At 45.8% G+C, this 8,328-nt stretch overlaps 1 pseudogene; it reads right to left on the reverse strand.

Annotated features, from left to right (window-relative positions):
• Positions 1–6,427: 6,427 nt before the first annotated feature.
• Positions 6,428–7,206, reverse strand: LOC101594090 (annotated as a pseudogene).
• Positions 7,207–8,328: the final 1,122 nt, after the last annotated feature.

Raw genomic sequence — 8,328 nt, forward strand, 5'->3', positions numbered from 1 at the left:
CTTTAAGGTCTCTCCTTTCTGGAATTATTCAGTCACAAAGCCAATGAGATCAGGCACCCATGCGCAGATAATCATGTACTTGGAAATTTCATTACCTTTCCAGTGAGGGGTGGAGACCCTGTGAGAAGGATGAGCTCAGCAAGGAGGATGGCTTCCGGAAGGAGTGGAGGTGGCCCACGCAAGGAGGCCCCAAGGACCAGACCCCAGCTCTGGCCTAACAGCTGTGTGGCCACGGGCAGGAGACTTGCCTGAATACCAGCTACCCTGTTAGTCAAGTATTTGCCCACTTGGAGCCACAGAGACGCAAAAATGAGACAAATCCAAATTCTCAACTATGTCTAACCCCCCTTTCCCCACCGTCACCACCTGCTTCTGTTCTGTGACCTGACTAGTCTCCATGTGGTTGTTCCATCTCTGAGCCTCTGGCTTCAAACAATTTTCTGAAATGCATGTAGACACTCAGCAACTATTCCTGGGACCCAACTAAGAAAAGAACAATTCAAACAGCAAGCAGAGGTCACTCAGCTACATGCCAGGGAAACCACCGAGAAGCTGCTGTGGACCTTTACAGGTGCTATGACCTTCCAATCCCAGCCCAGGAAAAACTGCTCAGGACCATCAGGCAAGAGAGACCAATGAGAGTGAGTGTACAGCGCAGCTGAAGTCTGCAGCAGTCAGGGAAAGAATGTAATGCTTCGTCTTCTCTAGCAGAACATTCCAGACATCCCCAGTCTCCTCAGGAGGCTCAGCACACAAACTGGTACAAACACACACACTCTCTCACACACACTGCCACACAGAGAGCCCACTAACATGAACCTAGATGAAAAACAGACATCGGCAGCATTAGTGTTTGCAAAAGTCCGATCAACCACAAAGTCATGGCCATTAAACTGCCAAAAAAGATCCAGGACTCCTTTAAATTCGTATTATTTCTGCTGAGTCCCAGGACATTCCAGAATCACCCTTGGCCACATGATTCTGGCTGCTAATGGCAATGTGGGAACAGAGTCCAGGGTCCTATTTGTTGGAGCCATGCTTGGTTCAGCTAACTCCACTCTGAGAAGTCCTTTTCATGAACCCAGGGAGACAAGATGGTGTGAGCTGTTTAACTTGAAGTCACTAAGTAAAAACCATCTCTCCCTCTCTCTGTATATACACTTACCTTTATTTCTCTAGCTGCCAAATAAAAATCAATCCCAGAGTTGGGTTAAGAGATATGTTATCTAAAAGGTGGATAGGTGAGGATCCAAATTCAAAATGTGGGAGGGCAAGGGCTCTTGCAATAGAGAGAATGGTCTGAACATGAGCTATAACAGCATCAACCCCAACCCGTAAATGACATTTTTCCATGTTTTAAAAATATTTATTTATTTGAGAGAGGGAGAGGCAGATGGCGAATGGGCATGCCAGAGCCTTGAGTGGCTGCAAACAAACACCAGATGCATGTGGCACCTTGTACATTTGGCTAATGTAGGTACTGGGGAATTGAACCTTAGGTTTCACAGGCAGCACCTTAATCACTGAGCCATATCTCCAGCCTTTTTTGGCATGTTTTGGGTGCATGTGTGTATGAAATTTTGTATGTGTGTGGGCATGTATGTATATGTGCCTGTGTGTGCATGTGTGATCTCGTGTGTGTGTGTGTGTGTGTGTGTGTGTGTGTGTGTGTTGCAGGCAGGTTCGCATTGCTGGTAGAAATCACCCAACCAAGAGCAGCTTCTGGGAAAAAGAGATTTATTTTGGCTTACAGGCTCAAGGGGAAGCTCCATGATGGCAGGGGAAAACGATGGCATGAGTAGAGGGTGGACATCACTCCCTGGCCAACATAAGGTAGACCACAGCAACAGGAGGGTGTGCCAAATACTGGCATGGGGAAACTGGCTATAAAGCCCATAAGCCTGCCCCCAACAATACACTCCCTCCAGGAGGCATTAATTCCCAAATCTCCATCAGCTGGGAACCTAGCATTCAGAACACCTAAGTTTATGGGGGACACCTGAATCAAACCACCACATTCTGCCCCTGGATCCCATAAACTGATATCCATACATGATGTAAAATACAATGCATTCAGTCTGACTTTAAAAGTCCCCATAGTTTTTATCAATCACAATGATGTTCATACATTCCCATAGTCCAAGATCTTTTAACTGAGCAATAATACCAAAAAATAACCTCAAAAAGCCCATAATGGCACAGAATAAATATTCACACTGCAATAGATGGCATTGGGCATAGCAAAGAAACATTCAACCAGTACAAGATTTAAACAACCAGGGCAAACATCAAACTCTGTAGCTTCAAGTCCAACAACTCTAGCCAGTGACAAATCTTCAAGTCCTATAATTCTAACCAGCAACAAGTCCCTGGCATTCCAATTCCACCCCTCCAGCTAGGCTACTCACAGTCCTGGAAAACTTCATCAGGGCCGGCATCTCCACTGGGTCTCCACTGCAAGCCACGGTTCATCCTCCTGGCCCCATGGGGTCTCTATGCAGTCAACCAGCAAACCCGCTTCACACTGCCCATGGCCATTTCCAAAACACAAGACCGTGTTGCAAACTCAATGACCCTCTTTCCAGCATTTTATACTCCACGATACCAGGTAGGTGCCAATTTGTTAATCCAGGGGGGAATAAAGCAGACTTTGAAGAACAGGACACTCCTTGAGCACTCAGGCCCTTTCAAAAGAGTCTACATTCTTCTTGTTGCCCCAGCGCAGGTCAGCTAGCCCAGTCTCAAAAGTTGTAATCTCTCAGTTGCAGCTTAATGGGCAACAGTTCACCCAAATATTTTTCTTTCTGTGCCATATCTCTCTGCACACACCAGTTCATTTCTATGCAAAGCAACCCTGCACAACTTCTCAGGACACGGGCATAAGAGCAAGCTTCTCACACAAACTGCTAGCCCAGTCCAGGCAAAGCTCTTTCTCACCCTCATAAGCCAAACCTCACAGTCCATAGTTCTTACTGCATTCAGGTCTTGTAGCTCTGACCATAATAGTCCATCAGCTGTACTTACAGCACTGCAAGGCATCTCTTAGGCCAAGGTTTCAACTCCTGCCACATTCCTCTTGAAAATCAGCTCTAAAAGGCCGAAGCCACATAGTCAGGTGTCTAGCAGCAACCCCACTCCTCGGTACCACTTTACTGTTGCAGTCTGGTTCGCATTGCTGGTAGAAATCACCCAACCAAGAGTAGCTTCTGGGAAAAAGAGATTTATTTTGGCTTACAGGCTCAAGGGGAAGCTCCATGATGGCAGGGGAAAAGGATGGCATGAGCAGAGGGTGGACATCACCCCCTGGCCAACAGAAGGTGGCCAACAGCAACAGGAGGGTGTGCCAAACACTAGCAAGGGGAAACTGGCTTTAATACCCATAAGCCCACCCCCAACAATACACTCCCTCCAGGAGGCCTTAATTCCCAAATATCCATCAGCTGGGAACCTAGCATTCAGAACACCTAAATTTATGGGGCACACCTGAATCAAACCACCACAGTGTGTGTGTGTGTGTGTGTGTGTGTGTGTTTGTGTGCGTGTGTATGTATAGGCCAGTGGTTTGAGGTCAGGTGTCTTCCTCAACGTCTTACCTTTGAGGCAAGGTCTCTCACTGAGCCTGCGACTCAGAGATTTGGTGAGGCTTGATAAGTAGCAGGTCTCAGGGATCCTCCTGTCTCTGCCTTTCAGTGCTGGTGTGTGTCACCATACCTGCTTTTTACATAGGGTTCTGGGGATCCAAATTCAAGTTTTCATGCTTATGCAGCCCACTGAACTATCTCCACAGGCCCCAGAAAGTGTTTTTGTTTTTTTTTTTTTAATGGGGAGACTAAGTCTATAAGTAGCCAAGTGGGAAGTAGAGATGTCACTAGATCAGAGATATTTTGCCCTAGGGTTAGTTAGGTCCCTAGGAGGAGCTATTAAGTGGAAGGAGAGAGAAAGAGAGAAGTAATGGAGGGAGAGAGAGAAAGTATATATTAGACAACTCTACAATGCTGGGATGACCACCCAGTGAAATGCATTTTTATGGGAGGAAGGGATTTATTTCAAGCTTACAGATCCAGGGAAAGTTCCATCAACGGTGGATGAAGCTGAGCCTTTTTCAATAATGTAAGCAGAGAGAAATTACCGCAAGCAGGCAACCACCAAAAACAGCCAGCACAGATCTGCAACAAGTAGGACTCCCTCAGAGCTCAAGATTCTTTTCATAACTTTGGGCTGGAATTCAGATACACCCCCAAATTCATCTTTTGGCTGGACCCTAGGGTCCACCTCCAGTGACGCCTCCTCGAGCCAGGCAGCTGGGTACTCAACTTGACAAGCTTTAATAAAACCACCTGAGCCTATTGAGTACATACATTCAAATGACCACTGTCTTCTTGCTCAGGCTAGAAATTGAGGGCTCTGGGGCAAAGAGAGAATCTTCATCAAGTTTGGTTAACAGAAGTTTGTTTTGACTAGCCAGACAGTTTATCTAATCCTTCAAATGGAGACTGGAAGGGTCTATGCCTGGCCTTGTAATAGGTGAACAAGGGGGGCATCCATAAGCCCAGCCTAAGTCACGTGAGGAAGTGTGGTTCCTTATGAAATGTCAATCCAGAACAGAAAGGGACTGTCTTAGCTATCACCGTTTTCTAATACCCCAGGACTCAGTCAGAACAAATGAGGCATTCAATAGTGCCACTTCTGACCCCAAAGCCCTTCTGTGAAAAGTTCTTTATTTTAAGAAGGACTACAGATTCTTCTTGATAATGGAGACATGATATTGATTTCAGAGTAGTGAGAACCAAGCCACACTGTCCACTGCTGCTTTCTGCTGGATATCTTCAAATCCAGTTTTTCATGTTACTTTTTTTTCTGACTTAGGAATAAAAGACTCTATTATATAACAAAGCCCAAGCCGGCATTTCCTGGATCCTGTCCTCTGGAGGGCCAGTTCTTTGGGACTTTCCTACTCATTATCTAGGCCCAATATCAGATGCTTCTCTCTGCCTCTCCCACATTTCAGTCACTTAGTTGAAACCGCAGGAGCCTGATGTCTCCCGTCTTGTAATTCTCAAAAGTCTGGGGGTTTCTGGATTGCATACCTTTGTTCCGTCCCATGTTAATCAGGGTGAAAGCTCTGTGCTTCCAGGCTTTCCATACAAGACTCACTTGCATGACTCCTCATCCAGCGGTATAATTTTAGTTAAAATTAAGGCATGTGATCTGGGGAGATATCTCAGTTGGTAAAGAGCTTGCCTTGCAAGCATGAAGACTTGAGTTCAATCCCCATATCACAAACAAAGAAGACATGGTGGTACGTGCTTGTCACCTCACTGCTGGGGAGGCGGAGATGGGTGAATCCCTGGGGCTTTCTGGGCAGCAAGTCTGGCTTACTCAGTGAGTTTTAGGCCAATGAGAAACTCTTTCTCAAAAACTGTGGACCAGCACTTGGAAGGCAGAGGTAGGAGAATCACCATGAATTTGAGGCCACCCTGAGACTACATAGTGAATTCCAGTTAGCCCGAGCTGCCGTGAAACCCTACCTCAAAAACAAACAAACAAACAAACCAAAAATGTGGACAGACATGAGGAACAACACCTAACATTGTCTGCTGGTATGCACATGCATACATGCACCCCCTGCTATTGGGGCTGTACCTTTTAATCCCAGAGGTTGTGGGGTCTGCTTGTTCCACACGATTCTAGGGATGGCCTGGGCTCAGTGGGTCAGGCAGATCCTCACTTCTGTGTTGGCCCCAAATACTCAGATTTTGCACTTGGCGTAGGTGATCTACAGACAAATCCTGTTTGTGATCAGGTTCTGCACAGTGGGTGTTGATGGTGTGAGCACTCGGGCATTAGACAAGACCCACCCCCTTACGATGGCATTTGCACTCTGGTGGCATACCAGACCCCCATTTGTGAAGGTGTCCACTCAGGGTGCAGACAAGACTCTTACTTGTGCCCTGGCTGACATGCCTTGGCTCCCACTCAGGCAACAGGCAAAATCCCTACTTGTGCCCAGGTCTCAAGCCCTCTGAGTATGGGGTTAAGAAAGAACCCCACTTATGCATACACACTGAAATCTACCCTTCCTTACCCCTGGGTTGCTTTGGTGTGGCTCCTATCCCACCATCTTAACTATAAGTACCCCAGGCGCTCTTTCCTAAGAGTCTCATGGGTCCTTCATTGTCCTCATCACTGCTGAGATGGTGCAAGCTTTGGGACCTCCAGTAAGAGTGGGAAGATGGCTTGTCTGTCTGTGACCACTAGGAACTTGTCTGCACTTCCATGTTCAAGTCCTAAACTCTGGGGTTTAATCTTTAGTTTTGGTCTCCCACTGCCTACCACTGAGTTCCCACTTGTCTAGATTTCTATGTGATACGTTTGAAACTGCCCCAGCCTGCTTCTTTTTTTGGGGGGGGGGGTGTTTACAGTCTCATTATATTCCATGCAACATGAATTTAATATCTGTCATTGATTCTTTAATATCAGCAGGAAGGTTCCTTTTCCGGAGCTTTCTGCAAAGCGGTCTGAGGTAGGACTCAGTCTGTTTCTGAGTAGCGCTGTTCAGTTTGCCCTGCACACTGCGCTTCACATATTCCTCTCTGGAATTCAATTCTTTAGCCCAAACACCAAGGGGAAACTTCAGGAATTTGGTGATGATATCCATGTCCTTATGGTCATCACCTTTCCCTAAAGACTCGCACAGAACCTCTAACTCTTCAATGGAGGTGTTTTCTTCATGAACTTTCAAGTCATTCTGTGTGTCCTCTTCACTAGGTTCTTGACCACCCATAATTTCATTCAGGTACTGCTGGTCAATCTTATCCAGAGCTGCTTTCAGATCATTCCTCAATCCCTTGTTAACTTCCGTGTAAGAATCTATTTTTCTTAAGCGCTGGAAAGCATCATAATCAGTCTCTCCAAACAGTCTAATTGGTTCTCTTCTTTCACTTAATCTGATAACCTCTTGTCTAGAAAGCATCATAGGTAGTTTTTCCTCTGCCAGTTCAAGTTCTAACTCCAGATTTGATGGGGTCAGTGGCTTCTGGTCCTCCTCCTTGGGCAGTATCTTGTAGCCACATCTTGCAAAATATGCTTCCGCTTCTTTTTATGCAAGTTCACGTCGCTTGAAATACTTTTTATTTTCCACCAACAGGTTCCTGTCCTCCACCAGCTGCCGCTTCCGAAGAATCTCTGATTTCAGAATGTCCATCTTCTCTGCAGGCGAGCGGCTAACTCTCAGGTTCCCTCCTCAGCTCCTCACACTCAGCCGGCTTCTTTTTTATTCAGCTATTCTTGAGTTGATGTGCTTGTTTGGAAGGAGTTTGTTCTTTTCCTTTATAAAGGAAAAGCTGAACTGATCCCACAGAATTAAGAAGTGGGATTTGGGGGATACCTAGAAAAAAATCTACTTTTTCTTACCTGTCATTGTTTATGTGCCACTAGCTTGCAGCAGGGAACTGCCCTCCCTCTCCCACATCCCAAGAGTAATAGTCTATTTATTTCCATCTTGATCTCCCCACCATGTAAGTCATATCCAGAGTAGAATGAGCTTGGAGAAGATTGAAGTGGCTAGCATTGTTGGGGACCACCCTTAAGAAATCTTTCCCTTACCCCCTCCTCCACCCCCACTACATTCTGGCTAAAGAACAAACATTCTGCTCTGCGCCTGCAGTATCAAGGCCCCTGAGTTATGACTTCTCAGAACAACCACAATGTCTCTGGCCTGAGGCCAAAAAGAGTTTGTAACCTTCCACCACCTAGGTCGCCCTGACCCCCTCCCATATGATCCATGCCTTGTGCAAGAAGATTCTGTACTGTCTCACCCTCTACTCCCCTTACCCCTCCCCTACCTAAAACTGACTTTAAAAGATGAGCCTTCTGGCTGAATAAATGACTCTTGACAAGCATTGGTTTGCCTGAGTCCATTCCCCTCTCTCGCCCATTTTCTTCACAGGCTAAGGTCCTCCTGGCGCCCTCACGAATAATTAGGTCCCGCAGGTCGGGGCATAGCATTTTTCTATTATCTTGCTAATAATAATGAGTTATATTACTTTATTGTTGCCAAAACAATATGTTATCTTCCCACATAAGAATGGCCAGCATTGAATATTTATACTTAAGATTAAGCAATGGAATATGGGTTTATCTTAGTACTATGTGCTGAAAATACTGTTTTTTGTCTTGTTCACTTTCTTCTTTTTTAAAATATTTTTATTTTTATTTATTTATTAGAGAGAGAGAGAGGCAGAGAGAAAGAAAGTGAATAGGCATGCCAGGGCCTCCAGCAACTGCAAATGAACTCCAAGTGCATGTGCCACCTTGTGCATCTGACTT

The sequence above is a fragment of the Jaculus jaculus genome, chromosome 1, assembly GCF_020740685.1.
Source record: "Jaculus jaculus isolate mJacJac1 chromosome 1, mJacJac1.mat.Y.cur, whole genome shotgun sequence".
In the NCBI taxonomy this organism is placed as follows: Eukaryota; Metazoa; Chordata; class Mammalia; order Rodentia; family Dipodidae; genus Jaculus; species Jaculus jaculus.